Here is a 14,751-nt window from a genome sequence, read left to right on the forward strand (position 1 = left end):
ATTTCTATACTTTTTTAAAGCAGAAAGTTGAATTCATTTTCATTACATGAGTACTTATTGAGCTCAGTGTATGTTAAATTTGGTGTGCCTATTAGCGAGCATGAAGCAGGGATGGTAAAGGTACAGTCTGTAATCTCTTCAAAGGAAGATATCTTCAAAGAAGAACTTGCAGTCTTGGTAATGATTTACTGAAGCTGACAATCATGAAGTATGACACAAAGATGACCAATCTCTGAGCCCCGGTGGATGGATGGTAGGATCAGTACTTGAAGACATACAAAACAAGCAGAATGGGGGAAGGTGAGAAAGCCATTTTAGATGTGAAGTCTGAAGTACACGGCCATATAAGTGGAGATGCCAAATAAGCTTTTGCATCCAGTCCTGAGGAGGAGGATTGTGAGTAGGCATGTGCATATTTGCAAGATGTCAATGTAGAAATAACATTGATGGAATGAAGTTAGATGAGAGAAGTCAGGAAAAGGATAACAGAAGAAAAAAAAAGACAGATCCCAAACCTTCAATGTGAAAGTAACTATACCCATAAGTTTTCATTAGTTCCTGAGGATGATGTTGGGAAAGGGGAAACAAAACTTGAACCTTCCAACTTAAAACCATACCATATCCTTTCTCACTCCACCAATTCTAAAAAGTGAGCCATTTTCAGTTTCTCATCAACACATTCCTGTAGGCACAATTACAGAAGAAATCATTGATTGATTTCTCTAAGCCTCAGAGCAGGAAATCTTGGTTCATTATGCTTCAAAATAGAATAAGGAAAAAATGGAAACATTTGATTTTATACAGACATAGTAAACTTTTGGATGGAAAAAATACCATAAGAAATATTTAGAAGAAAAATATTATAAATTGAGGAAAAATATTCCTTTTATCATAGACAAAGGGTTTATATCTTTAATACATGAAGAACTTCTAAAAATAGAGATCAAGAAGATCAGAATCTGGATAGAAAGTTGAAATTTAACAGGCAGTTCATTAAAAAAATAAAATAAAAACAGCCCATAGTCCTGTGAAAGATGACTTACTTTTGCTCATAATAAAAGAAGTGCAAATTGAAATTACACTGAGAAAGAGGTTTCAGCCTAAGGTGAATTATCATGATATAGACTAACCCTCCTACCAATAACAGTTAAAAACACTGGAGAGATTATTTAAGAAACCATTTTTACTCAGTAGCAAGCTATCAATATAACACAAGCTTGAGGAGGTTGTGTTAAAACCTGTTAAAATGGAGAGCCTAGCATTCCACATGTGCCAACAAGTTGAACAGAGCCTCCAGATGCCTTATGAGGCCTGGGGGATGCGGAAGGGCAAATCTTGGAGATCAGAGCTAACCAGGGAAGAGGTGCCCGGAAAAGTACTTCAGGTCTTCTGTGGGCCACCTGAAGGCTTATATTCTGGGGGCAAAGATGAACTTGATATAGACCAGCTCTTAAAAAACTGAAGTCCAACTTTTAATCAATTCAATTCCTGATTATATGGCAGAGCTCTGCCTCAATCCCACTGACCTGTCAGAAGCAAAAATGTGATAAAACCACCCAGAGCTTCAAGCTATCTCTACAATTATTCACACACAGGATCCAGTATTCAATAAAAAAATTTCCTGGCATTCCAGAAGAATAAGAACAAATCACTGAAAACCAAGAAAATAAGACAACATATAGAGACATGTTAGAGATCTACATATCATAGACACACTTTTAAAATAATGATTAATGTATTTTAGAATTAGATGCCAATTTGGAGAATTTCCACCGCAAAGAAGTTTATCAGATAACTAGACACTATTTAAAATGTCAGATGTGAAGTCCAGAACTGGAAAATATCTTATAATTGAAGTTATTAATTCAGTAGGTGAATTTGGCAGCCACTACACATAGCCAAAGAAGGGACTTGTAAAGTGAAAGCTAGATTAGAAGAAAATATAAAGTACAGATGAAAAATACAGAAAAAAGTTAGTAGACATATGAGATGGGGTCTATCCTATGTGTAAAGTGGCAAAAGCAATTTTTAAGATATAATGGCTAATTTCCCCAAACTAATGGGATATCAAGTCACTGTTTTAAAAGTGTTATGATCGCTAGGCAGAGTGAATGCCAAGCAAACCTCAATCAGGCCAGTCATCATAAAACTGCTGATAACCAAGGTTAAAGAAAAAGTATAAAATGATCTAGTGTATAAGAATCCATTAACATCAAAATAGCACCAATAGGACTTACAGATGCCTTCTCAGCAAAAATAATCGAAGGCAGAAACAATGCAATGGCATCTTCGAAAGTGCCAAATGAATGATTACCTGTGCAAAATTTCACAGCAAACAAAAGTGTATTTCAAATTTGAATTTGAAATAAAATAATTTTAGGGGAAAAGAATTAGAATTGGTTCAGGAACAAAACAATAAACCTACTTGAAGGAACAGTTTTCACCATCTTCAAAAATCAGTTCCAGGGAGATTTCGGAACTAAGTATGAAAAGTAACTTGGAAAAAGACCTTCACATCATTAGGCAAAAATTTCTTACACAGGAAAAGCAAAACAATAACCTTCTGGGGAAAGACTGATAATCTGGACAACACTAAAATTAGCATCATTAGTTTATGGATACACACCATTAAGAGAGTAAAAAGTAAGCCAGAGTGGAAGAAGATATTTGTAATATTATCAAATATTATTTGATATTTGATATCAAATATCACTGACTCCTGCACTGAATAAAAAGAAATAAATATGCAAAACAACAGAGAACAGACAGAGAACCCAATGGAAAATGGGCAAGACAGAAACAAATATGTTATGAGAGAATATCCTGTTAGTCACTTCATTTTTTTGAATGACTCTGGCCAAAGCTCAGCATTTAAAAGCCTTGGCTTTTTCACTATTAGAGTGGCTTCAGAATGTTCTCATTCCTTGTCTAACTTATAAAATGTTCTAACTCCTCATTTAACTCACTGAGACACCGTCAGAACTAATTAACACATAACATTATTGTTATTTTTCATAAGAAATGATTACCCTGAAAGGGAAATTAATTGACCTGACACGAAACATTACTTCCTTGACTTTCCCTTCAGGGTTGTTATTTGTAATGGGATCTAAAGGTACCTGTGGCTGATTCTTCTGTGACATCTCTTTAAAGGTCATTACTATCAATGATAACAACCCTTTGGTGATACTACTCTGGAGAACCCCTGTGGCATCATGGACAACTTTTGATCTAATAGGCAGGATGCTAGTCAATGAAACAATGCTCAAGGAAAATGAAGGCACATAGGAAACACTTTCAAGAACTAGGTGAATGAGAAAGGAAGACGTCGAAGAAAGCAAAACCCAAAAGGCAGATCAAAAAATAGTGAGCATTTGAGGTGGTTGCCTTATGTTTTATCTTTTCAACCTTATTGTTTTGTAATACAAAACGTCCATATGAGAAACCTCAGATTAGGTCACCATATTGGCACAGATCAGCAGGAGATGTGATGGCAGGTTTGAGACCCATGACACAGAGAGATAAAACCAGAAATCAAAATTGTAGCCCTGTATATGGCTGCACTCCAGGAGCAGAGGGAAGCATTAGCTATTAGATCTGCTTCCAAAGACACTAGAGGTATGTCTGATAGACATTATTAATTTATTTAACATCATGAGTATGCAGGATATGTGCATATGGCATGAACATATGACTGTGTGCGGTGCGTGGTTCATGTGTTTGTGTGTGTGCGTATGTGCATGCATGCATGTGTGCATGCATGTGTGTGATGTGTTTGGGAAGAGGGAGAGGAATGACAGACATTTGTTACTCTGACATGTGTGGTGTGGAACTGGTATTATCCTATCAGCTCTTACCCTCCTGGGCAATGCAACTGAATGCCCTGGGGAAATGAATCCATTTCATGTAGACAACAGAATCTGATCAAAATAAAAATTGCCTCTAGAGCTTGTTTATTCCAGTTTGCAGGTCCCTCCCCCCACTTTGATTGCTACTGCTTGGAACACAAACAGGAGGTACATTTCAGGGCTCCTAGCAGGAGATGAAAGATGCTAAAATAGAAAGTGTCTGGGACATTCAGTACTTTTTTCACTTTCAATTACCAACAGCAACTGTCCTCCTCAAAGCCTTGATTATGGTAACCTTTTGTAGGTCAGTTGTATTACATAAAAAGTAATAAATTAAACAGGTCTCATCATAAAGAAAAGCTACTTAGATGCTCATAGAATGCAGTTAAACAGATTTTTAATACATAAACATGGAGAGATGTTGGAGGATCCTTCAGATTTTTCTTTTGAGATTAGTGTTGACAAATAAACTCCATGCAATATTTCAAATGACAAACAATTATTTCTCAGAGTATATAGTTGCATAGGTGTTATAACAGCTATAGCGAGCAGGGCCTGTCTGGATTTAAAGTGGTATTCTTGAACCGTCTTGATTTTTGCCTTATCTATCTTCTAGCTTCACTATTAATGTGGTGGATTTGATAATTACACAGAAATGTTCACTTCCCTATTTTCTACCACCATGGGAGTCTATGTCACTATCCCTTGACATTGGACTTGGCCATGGAATTTGCTTTGGCCAATGGAATAGTAGCAGAAGTGAGTCAAACAGAGGGTTGAAATACATTTGTAGAGTTGGGGATGGGCCTCTTGTGTGCCTGCCTTTTACCTCAAGAGGAACATGCTTTAGGGAGCAGTTGATCCAAGGAGAGAATGACCTGGATTCAACTAACAGCCTGGTTTCCTTCCTAACCCAGACTAAATGTAGTTGATTCTCATATCCATGAACCAAAGATAGCTAGTTATATTCTAAGCCCATGAGATTGAAGATGGCTTGCTACGCCACATTATTGTGATGATAGTTACCACTCTTAATAATACATTTTAATCAACTCAGTCCTGACATTGCTTTTTAATTTTGTCCCATAGCAATCATAGCTACAAAGTCATGAGTTTGATCTGTGCTTAGGCTTTGTTTTTAAACATATGCTAATTCTTGAATTAATTAATTAATATTAATTAAATTAACTAATTTGTTAAAGATGTGTTCTTGTGGGGAGATTTCTGTATTGATTTTTTGGAACGTGGTCTGCCCATTAGATCATCAGTTCAGTTTTCCCTTCATTTTAGAGAATTTTTTTTCTTCTATATGTTGACTTCTAAATTTCAGAAACAGAACCAACTGTTCCCACATAGAACAATTTATTCCTTCTCTCTTCTATATATATCATCTTTTCTCAAATTGTTTTAGAGTTTCTGTGTTCTTTTTCACTGTGATAATCTCAAGCCTTTTTTCTTTGTCAGTAACTTTGTCTTTGCTGTTCTTAATTGATTTATTTTCCTAATGGTTGAAAATGTGTCTCTGTCATGACTACATTTCAGATCATTATGTCATTTATCACCTTAACTTCAAGATCTTTAATGTTCTTTTAAATTCTTTTATAGCTATTGTAGGGAATTTTAAGCTTTGTCTGGGGTTATGTTCTCTTCCACAATAGCTTCTTCGTCTGTGTTTTGCTGACTTGTATGCTCACTGGCTTCATTCCTTCCTCCTCTGTCAAGGGGCAAGACGTGTGATACGTATTCATTAGCATGTTTCTTCTTTCTCAAAGTATCTGTGGCCTGTTGGTCCTCCACGAGCTACCAAGAAGGGTGTTTTCTTTTGAGGATTTTCTTTAGGAGAGGTAAAGTAGCCAGAGCTATTTACCACATTAGTTGTACTGGATTTCTTAAGTGAGAGAGACAGACAGACAGACAGAGATGGACCTCTTGGAGCAGGGATCAATTCTAGGACCCTGAGATTGCTACCTGAGTAGAAGTCAGATGCTTAACCAACTGAGCCACACAGGTGCCCCAAGATCTTGCCTTGTTGGTTTTCTCTTTTGTTTTCTATCTAGTGAAATTCCTGGTTTTTGCTAGAGGTAACTAGTTCTAGGCATTTGTTATTGGTCTGCTTTTCCTCTTCCATTTTACTCCCAGCAGGAGATAATTGAAATGTAGAATTACAGAGGGTTTTCTTGTCTCTTGGGGAAGGGAGAAATAAAAGGTGTTCATGGCTGACTGTATACTTTTGTGGAAATTTCTTTGAGCTGCTCCTCTCCCAGTTGGAGAGGCAAATGGTAGCTAGCAAGGTCCTATTCAGTGTTATTTCTGAGCATAGTAGATTTAGGGGGTAGGCTGGGCAACACCAGTCTCATGCTTTCAGCATTTCTGGAAATGTACCTTTTCTTTTGATGGCTACCAGCCCATTCTTCTGTCAGATTATTGTTTTTGTTGGTGTTCTTCGTTTGCTTGTTTTATGTATCTCTTTTCATGTTACTATTTGAAGGAGTGAGGTTTGAAATCTGACTTCCCACCATCATCTTAAACCCAAGACCAGGTGTACAAAGTGTTTTGGTTAGTGTGATTGTATATTCCCAACATGTGTCACACACACTTAACCTTTGTCAGCAGCTGGCTTTAGGAATATTCATCAAATGATTGTTCTGATGGTAGACTCGATGTTATAGCCTGAAAGTTCGTATTCCTCCAAATTCCTGTGTTAGAGCTCCAATCCACAATGTAACTATATTTGAAGATGGGGCCTTTATGGAGATAACTATGGTTAAATGAGGTCATAATGTTGAGGCCCTAATCTGATAGGGCTGTGGCCTGAGAAAGAGAGAGAGAGAGAGAAAGAAGAGAGAGCTGTCACATGAGGAGACATTGAGTAGGAGGCCATGTATAGGCCAGAAAGAGCTCCCACGTGAAATCAAATTGGTCAACATCTTGAACTTGGGACTTCCCAGCCTCTAGAACTCTAAGAAAATTTGTATTATTTATCGATGGTACTTTGTTATGGCCACCTGAGCAGACTGATATACTTGATTTCTATTTAGTTCATACTGCTTTGGGACAAAGGTATCATTTGGGACAAATGTATACTCTGTCCCCTACCTAGTGTACATTCTCCTCAAAACCTCAGTGCTAAAGCTACTACTTGACCACGCTACCTCTCTTGATCACTTGGACAAACACTGTAGACATATGCCCAGGGCTCCCTCTCCAAAGTCAAATAATAAATGATTAGGCTGACAGGATCAAGCAAGTGGAAAATTCACAAGTTTCAACAAGACACCCTTTCCATGGCAACACACTTCATGTATTAATTGGGAATATTCTACTCTAATCAAAATCAGAAGCTGTCTTTAGTAGGAGATGAAAGGTGGTGGCGGTTGCTGGGGGTAGGCATGAGATCACATTCTTTTATGTTTTAGCTGATGATGTGCCTCCATACAGTCATTTGAGAATGGTTTGGAAATTCATCATTGGTTATTGTTCAAATAACTACTCTACAGAAAAACCCAATATTTAGGAAGAAAAAAAAAAGTCCACCAGATATTTCGATGCCTATTATGGGCTGGGAGACAAAATGAATGAGGCATATGGTATGGTTGCCTTCATGAAGTTCACAAGCTAGCTGAGAGACAGACAGAAACAGAGACTGAGAGAGAGAGAGAGGAGAGAGAGAGAGAGAGAGAGATTTAACTGCTCACAAGCCAAGTGACATTATTAGCAAGAACTGCAAAGGCACAAAGGAGAGAGTGATTCACCTTTTCTGAATAGGGTGAAGAAAACTCTTCGAGGACAGGCAGATGGCATGGAAGCTGGAGCCAGGTGGCTGGATCAGTTTCAGATCGTTTGCACCCATGCTAAGCATTTGGTTAGGAAGAAATATCTCCTGTCTGTAAAACATCTGAAGGACTCCGCTTTTCACATCTTCCGCCAGAATACCTTAGGCCTGGCCCCTTTTTACTCTTCCTTCAGCTCCACCCCCCGCCCCCACCTTTTCACTCTTCTTCCATTCCCCCACATTCCCCAGGCTGCAAGGCAGTTCAAGTTCCTCTGTGCATGATAGCAACCACTGAAGGCTTCCCAGGCATTGAGCTAGAGGTTGATCACATTCCATAAGCCTGGCTTTTTCTTTCCTTTTCCCAGACCCCAATTAAGCATCTAATTTTCATTCAGCCTCATTATGCATTCCCCACCTTTTCAGAGCCTGGCAGGAATTGAAACTACATGGAGGCCCTTCTCAGCCAGGGGCTGCCAGCACTGGTCTTAGATCAGGGTCTTTCCTGCAGGAATAACACAGATTGAGTGTCTCTCAAACTCCCTCCCCACACCATCACACACCCATCGTGGCTTTTGTTTCTCTACAGAAACCAGATAAATCTGCACACAGCAGGGTCTTAGTGAACACAGAGATATGTATTTCTTCCAGAGGAGTCTTTTGATTCTTTCATTCTAATAGGGTTTTAACTATGTAAGGAGCCACAGTGGGGCAGCTTTGGGCTTTTCAGTGGTTCTTTATGTGGAATCTTTCATAAGGAAGGAACTCACTGCTGGCAATAACCAAAGCTGGATTCTCAGAAACCTCATCATACATTTAAGGTTCCTGAAAGAAAGTGCCTCTGACTGCTTTGGTTGAAATCCTGCACCATTAAGTATATAGCTCTTTAGTCAAAGAATAATTCAATCCTATACATCCTTAATTATAGACTCCTTAATTATTTCCACTAGATTTTGCCCTTTTTGTCTATTCCATTTTCCTAAATAGCACAATTTATTCTGAACATTTAATAAGACCTAGTGTATCACCTTTGTCCATGACCACAGTACTAGAAATCTACACCCAGGAAGAAAGCTGCATCCAAGAAATAAGTAGCAGATTACAGAGCACTGGAGGATAGTTATCAGAGGTCTCTGAAGGATCACCACGTGCATTCAGTTCTGCTACAGTATTTCTATTTCTGGTCTTGGTTCCTCAACATTAATTCTTTTAATTCCCCCTCCCACCCTCCAAAAAAGGATATAATTTTTCCTACTAGGAAAACTTTTCAAACACACCTGGTATTAAACTCTAATCCATTTTCCATTCACAATGCCTTATCACAGATACGTGGATCTTAATCTTTGAGCTTTTTTGGCTTTAACCATGTTTATACTTTCTGAATATTTATCACTACCAGAGCATGCACGCACACACACACACACACACACACACACCCTAAAAGACTGTCCAGGCCACATCCACTAAATATGTAACTAAAATGTTACTGCTATTAAAATCAGCCAGAAGCCTTTTACTAAACAGAATTTAAAGTTGCCTGTGAGAAGTCTATGTTATGTTTGCAAACCTCTTCTGTTTAGGGACTTTATTCTCCTTTTAGGTTGTAACTCTGTTATTTCTTGTTGTCTGAATAGGACTGCATTCCTCAAAGAATAAAAAAGACCCTTGACCATATTCTAGTCCAATCAAACCCTTTCACAGATGTGGACACTGGGTCTCAGAGAAAAGGCATGGTTGCCTCAGGTCACCTGGCTCTGAGGTCAGAATTAAAATTTCTCCTAACTCCACTTTTGGGCTATTTCTAATACTTCATCAAACACTAATGACAATGGCGAGAAAGCTGAAATAAGACTGGGATTTGGGGTGCTAATCCATTTGAAAGCAATGGACTTGAAAGTCTTGCATTCCTAAGATGCTTGGGTGGGAGAAGGTAGCACAAATTTATTCACGATGAAAAGAGTAGGTCCTCATCAGATGCCAGGGACTTCTCTGTGGTCAGTGGCAGCAGGCTCAGTAAAAATGATGGTGTACCAAGGCTCTCCTCTCTCAGGGTCTTCAGGGCCCTGTAGTATGGGTCATATTTCTCTGCCAGATACTTTAGAGTTAAAGCTTGGTGGTTCGATTATCATTTTAAAGATGGGCTCACTCTGTGTCCTCTTTAATCTGAAAAACCTGGTTAATGTCACTCTGGAACTTCTACCTCTAGGGTTTAAAGTATTTGATGGCTTAGTTTGGAATTCAGGGAAGTGATTCTTTTATTTTATTTTATTTATTTTATTTTATTTTATTTTATTTTATTTTATTTTTTAAAAAGATTTTATTTATTCATGAAAGACGCAGAGAGAGAGAGAGGCAGAGACACAGGCAGAGGGAGAAGCAGGCTCCATGCAGGGAGCCTGACGTGGGACTCGATCCTGGGACTCCAGGATCACGCCCTGGGCCGAAGGCAGGCACCAAACCACTGAGCCACCCAGAGATTCCCTAGGGAAGTGATTCTAAACATGAGCAGCATAAGGTTTCATGGCTTCCTTGGGCACAAGATGATCTGAGGCCTCTGGTACTAAAGGGGGTGGTCAATCAATGGTGGTTGAGTCTGTGATGTCATCCTCCAGACTTCAGGGGTCTCCCTGGACTTATGCTGTAGCACTAGCCTCTTGAGGTTGACATCACTAGGCTGCCCAGTCCTATTCCTGAACCCCATGGATGCTGAGCCTTTTAACTGGCCTGTTGCTTTACAGCTTGATTGACTCCTAACTGCTGAATTTTGCTTTTTCTTGACTAATGATCTTGACGGAGGCACTCTGGTCTATCCCATAGTCAGAAATGCCTAGCTTGAATTTTGACAACCAAGAGTCCCTAGCCCTCTGACTGCCTTTTTGCCTCTTCTCTCAGACTGTCATAGATACTCCTTCTGTAGTTGTCAAGTTGACTTCATTCCCTGTATGGAAACAGCAACTTCAGTGAGCGAATGGGCTCTGAGGACACCAAATAATGGGCCTTGCACCTGCTTTATCTCTTGACATTTAATCTCTTGTTCTAGGAGACAATTCAGGAAACTCTTTCATAGTAGAAAAAGTAACATCCAGAATTTCCCTTTCAGGCAAAGAAATCTTACTCTTTTTGTGTGTGTGTGTGTTCATGTTATTTTACCAAACTTGAGATCCTGTCACATAACCTCTTCAGCAAGATAACAATTCACCTTTGAGGAGGAGGCAACCCAATTTTGATTTATTGATCTCTGGCCACAATGCTTTTCTTAAAAAAAAAAAAAAAAAAAAAAGGTGTAGACCAGGCCATATGTGATTGTCAAATAAAAGCCTGAAGACCAGGCGTTTTGAAGGGGAAAAAAACAAAAGCTTAATTTTGTTCAACTTGCAGAATTATATTGACATTTTTTACTTGTAAATTTTTTTAGAAAGTCTACAATAATGCAGTAAGAAGCAGGAACATTTCCCCTGCCCTGCAGCCCCCTTTGGTAAATGAGAAGAGTTATACTAAAAGCTGCCCTCCAATTTCAGATTTCTGGTTTTGTTACATTTAATCCAGTTGCTATTTGGCTGATTTCAAGAGAATATTGATTATTTGTGTGGTTGTAAACCTTGGAGAAGGAAAGAAGATGGGTTCTCATATACCATTTACTGTATTCCATTACAAAGAAACTTCTATGAGAATTGTGGTGGTGTGGTTGTGTATGTTGGGGAAAAGTGGAAGGTGCCCCTTAAGGTTTTATTATTCTTTTTTTTTTTAAATTTTATTTATTTATGAAAGACGCACAGAGAGAGGCAGAGACATAGGCAGAGGGAGAAGCAGGCACCCTGTGGGGAACCTGAAGCGGGGCTCAATCCTAGGACCCCGGGATCATGCCCTGAGCCAATGGCAGATACTCAACCACTGAGCCACCCTTCTACCCCCTTTCAGGTTTTAGTATGCAGGAATTGCATCTACCTTGTAGCTATATTGCTACTACTGTATTACCTTGATTTGAGGACATCTTTTTTCCCCCCCTACATTTTAACATATGGGGAGTTGAGATGAATAATCAATAGGACTACAATTGCTGTTAACCTGGATTGAAGCCAAGTTCAGACAGAGGATTTACATTTACTGGTTAGTCACTGGACAACGTTACCAACCAGAAATCAGTTAAATTAAATTCCCTGCCTGTGGTTTCTGTGGACTGCACTGGGTTATGAATTCAGGACACAAACCTGTGGGATTAGTACAAGTTTGTGACTCAAGTTCTTATGGGAGACTTTTTTAAAAAATCCACTTCCATCGATGTCATAGGTAAGATACCCAAGTTTCTTGACTTTTTGGAGCAGTTCTTGGTGCCTGGGCCATCCTCCCGAGGCCACCTCTGAGAGTTCTGCAGTTAACATAGTAACCCTGGGTACTTGGACAGATTCCCCTCTTTGAAGCATCTCTCTGCTTCTCCACTCGCAGTGCTCGGGTGACTTGCTCAGCCTGGGGAAAATGGCAGTCCAGGAGTCCTGTGCATATGGAAGTTTGAGGATCATTTGCTTATTAACTTCTTTTCAGGGCAGCCCCAGTGGCTCAGCGGTTTAGCACCGCCTACAGCCTAGGGCGTGATCCTGGAGACCCAGGATCGAGTCCCACTTCGGGTTCCCTGCATGGAGCCTGCTTCTCCCTCTGCCTGTGTCTCTGCCTCTTTCTCTCTCTCTGTGTCTCTCATGAATAAATAAATAAAATCTTTAAAAAAATAGCTTCTTTTCACTAAAAAGTGCTGGGGATCTAATAACGCCAGGGGTGGCCCTCAATCCATGAAGGAAGGGAGCTGTTCAGTAATGCCCCAGCTTCCCTAGCCTTCCATGCAGCGATTCTATGATGTGGTCTACACAGGTCTTCACTCCTCAGTGGAGACCAAGTCCATTTTCTTATAGTAGTAATCTGCTCATGACTGATACTTCATAGGTCCCTTCCCTTCTGTCTCCTTTCCCTACTCTTCACTTGTGCTTCTAGGGACCATCTCTCAAATAAACTACCTGCACCAAGGTCTGGCTCAGGATCTGCTTTTGGAGGAACACAAATTAAGGCACTGTCCCCATTTCTCCTTTGACCTCATCGAAGGGCATAGCTCTTTGTTGTCTTATACTGAATTCTCCATTGGGGGATTTTTTTTTTTTTTCCTTACTTGGTGATAGTTAATGGGAGAGTAATTCTTATAACAAGGTATCTTAATTTTGATGATATATTATTAAATAAAAATGAAACTCTGCTGGGGTAACATAAACACAATGAATATGCAAAGTGAGTCATTAGCTGATCCCCCACCCCCCAAATTGGTATGAAGCTTTAAACAGTTATGAAATATTCTGTCCACCCTGATCCAACAAAGCTGAGTCGGCACATAACATGTGTTATGCTATGGGTCTCAGGTCTTATCACACGGTTCTAAAAATCATTATAGGAGATAATGGTCATCAAACCGTTGTATTCGAGTGGCAATATTACCCTTTGGAAAAGCTATATGTTTTTTCAGATTTCTCATAGGTGACATAGAAGTTGATGAGCTAATGGTAGCACCAGTGATTCACTTGAGGTTTTCAGAATGTGGTCGATGGACCATCCGCTGTAGACTTACTTGGAGATTATCATAAAATGCACATTTCTAGGCTTCTTATCAAATCTATTGGATAGGAATCTGGCTGGTGGGGCCTGGTAATCTGCACTTTAACCAATCTTCCCCAGTGATTCTTGTGTGCATGGAAGTTTAAGAATTATCTGCTTATCCATGGTTATTCATAAAAACAGCATCGTTAAGTTCCTGAACCTTTTCCAGTATGTGTGCCTAACATATTGACTAGTAGAAATTTTATTCATAGCATAAGAGCTATCGCAAATATTTTTAAAAAGATAATTGAAACATTGGAAATAGTATTATCTCAATAATTCTTTTAAGATTTTTAAATCATCATTTAAAAGATAATAATTCCATAATTGCAGACAAAAATTCTGGAATTCATTCATTCATTTTGCAAATTCTTATTCATTGTCTGTAATTTGTTAGGTTATGTGGTTACAATGGAGCTCTATCATAATGCAAAGGCAATGACAGTATGAAGGACCGGTGGCATCAGGGTTGAAAGCATGGATTTCAAGTATGAATTTTGATTCTGCTACTTACTTGCTGAATGATTCTGGGCATGTTATTTAAACTCACTGAGATGCCGGTTTCTAATATGTAAAAGACACAAAGTGATGCCTACCTCACAAATAGGTAATTTATGTAATGAAGCACTTAGTGGAGTGTTTGGCCCATAATAAATAATTATGAAAAGCTATGATTTGAGTAATAATAAAATGCATGATCTATTAGGGCAGGAGAAGATAGGCAGTACAGATAGTGGATTCTGGGGCTGGGTGGGTGGAGTTTCAATCCTGGCTCTGCCACTTATTAGCTATGCAAGTCTGGCCAAGTGATGCCACCTTTCTTCTCAAAGAGAGGAAGCACAACTCTGGTTCCTCTCCTTGACTTTCACACACCTTATTCCTCAGTAGACTTTTTCACTCCAACCATTTACCTATTTCACAGAGAACCCAAATGGCACGTCTGTTACTTGGGCATGTTTTTTGCAATGGGAGCAGCAGTCATGATTGATTACAGACTGAGGAGACAATCATTGGGGAAAGAGATATGAAAGTAGCTGCTAAAGCAAAGTCCATTAGAGAAGGGGATCCTGAGACCATCAAGAGCACAGGTGAGGAGAAGACCCAAGGCAGCAACAATTGCCTCTGCTCATATTCTTTACATGAGGAATTATCATAACTTTTGGAAGCTAATATTACTTATCCTCATACCCTTGTGAAGGGTGTTGCTATATATTTTTAAGAGAACATCCTCTGAGTTTATCATTTTCAATTAAAGATTAGTCCATCAGAATGAGTCATGGCAGAAGCACTCACAGGAATAGGGGATTGATTCATCTAACAATTCAGCTACTGAGAGATCTTTGTGTCCTACCAGCACCAGAAAGATTTTTCTCTGTTTTCTAAACAATGTAATTTGATTATGTGTCAAATATTGGGCTTCTTTATTTGCCTACTTATTATATAAATTACATATGTAAAATCACATGGGATGGAGATATTTTTTTATCTATAGGTTTTGTCTGT

The 14,751-nt window shown here is 39.1% G+C and overlaps 1 protein-coding gene across 4 annotated transcripts in view; it reads right to left on the reverse strand.

The window, feature by feature from the left end:
• MACROD2 (mono-ADP ribosylhydrolase 2) overlaps positions 1-14,751 on the reverse strand; it is a 2,007,046-nt gene that overhangs the window by 13,044 nt on the left and 1,979,251 nt on the right. The window lies entirely within an intron of this gene.

Source organism: Canis lupus, chromosome 24 (genome assembly GCF_011100685.1).
Source record: "Canis lupus familiaris isolate Mischka breed German Shepherd chromosome 24, alternate assembly UU_Cfam_GSD_1.0, whole genome shotgun sequence".
NCBI lineage: Eukaryota > Metazoa > Chordata > Mammalia > Carnivora > Canidae > Canis > Canis lupus.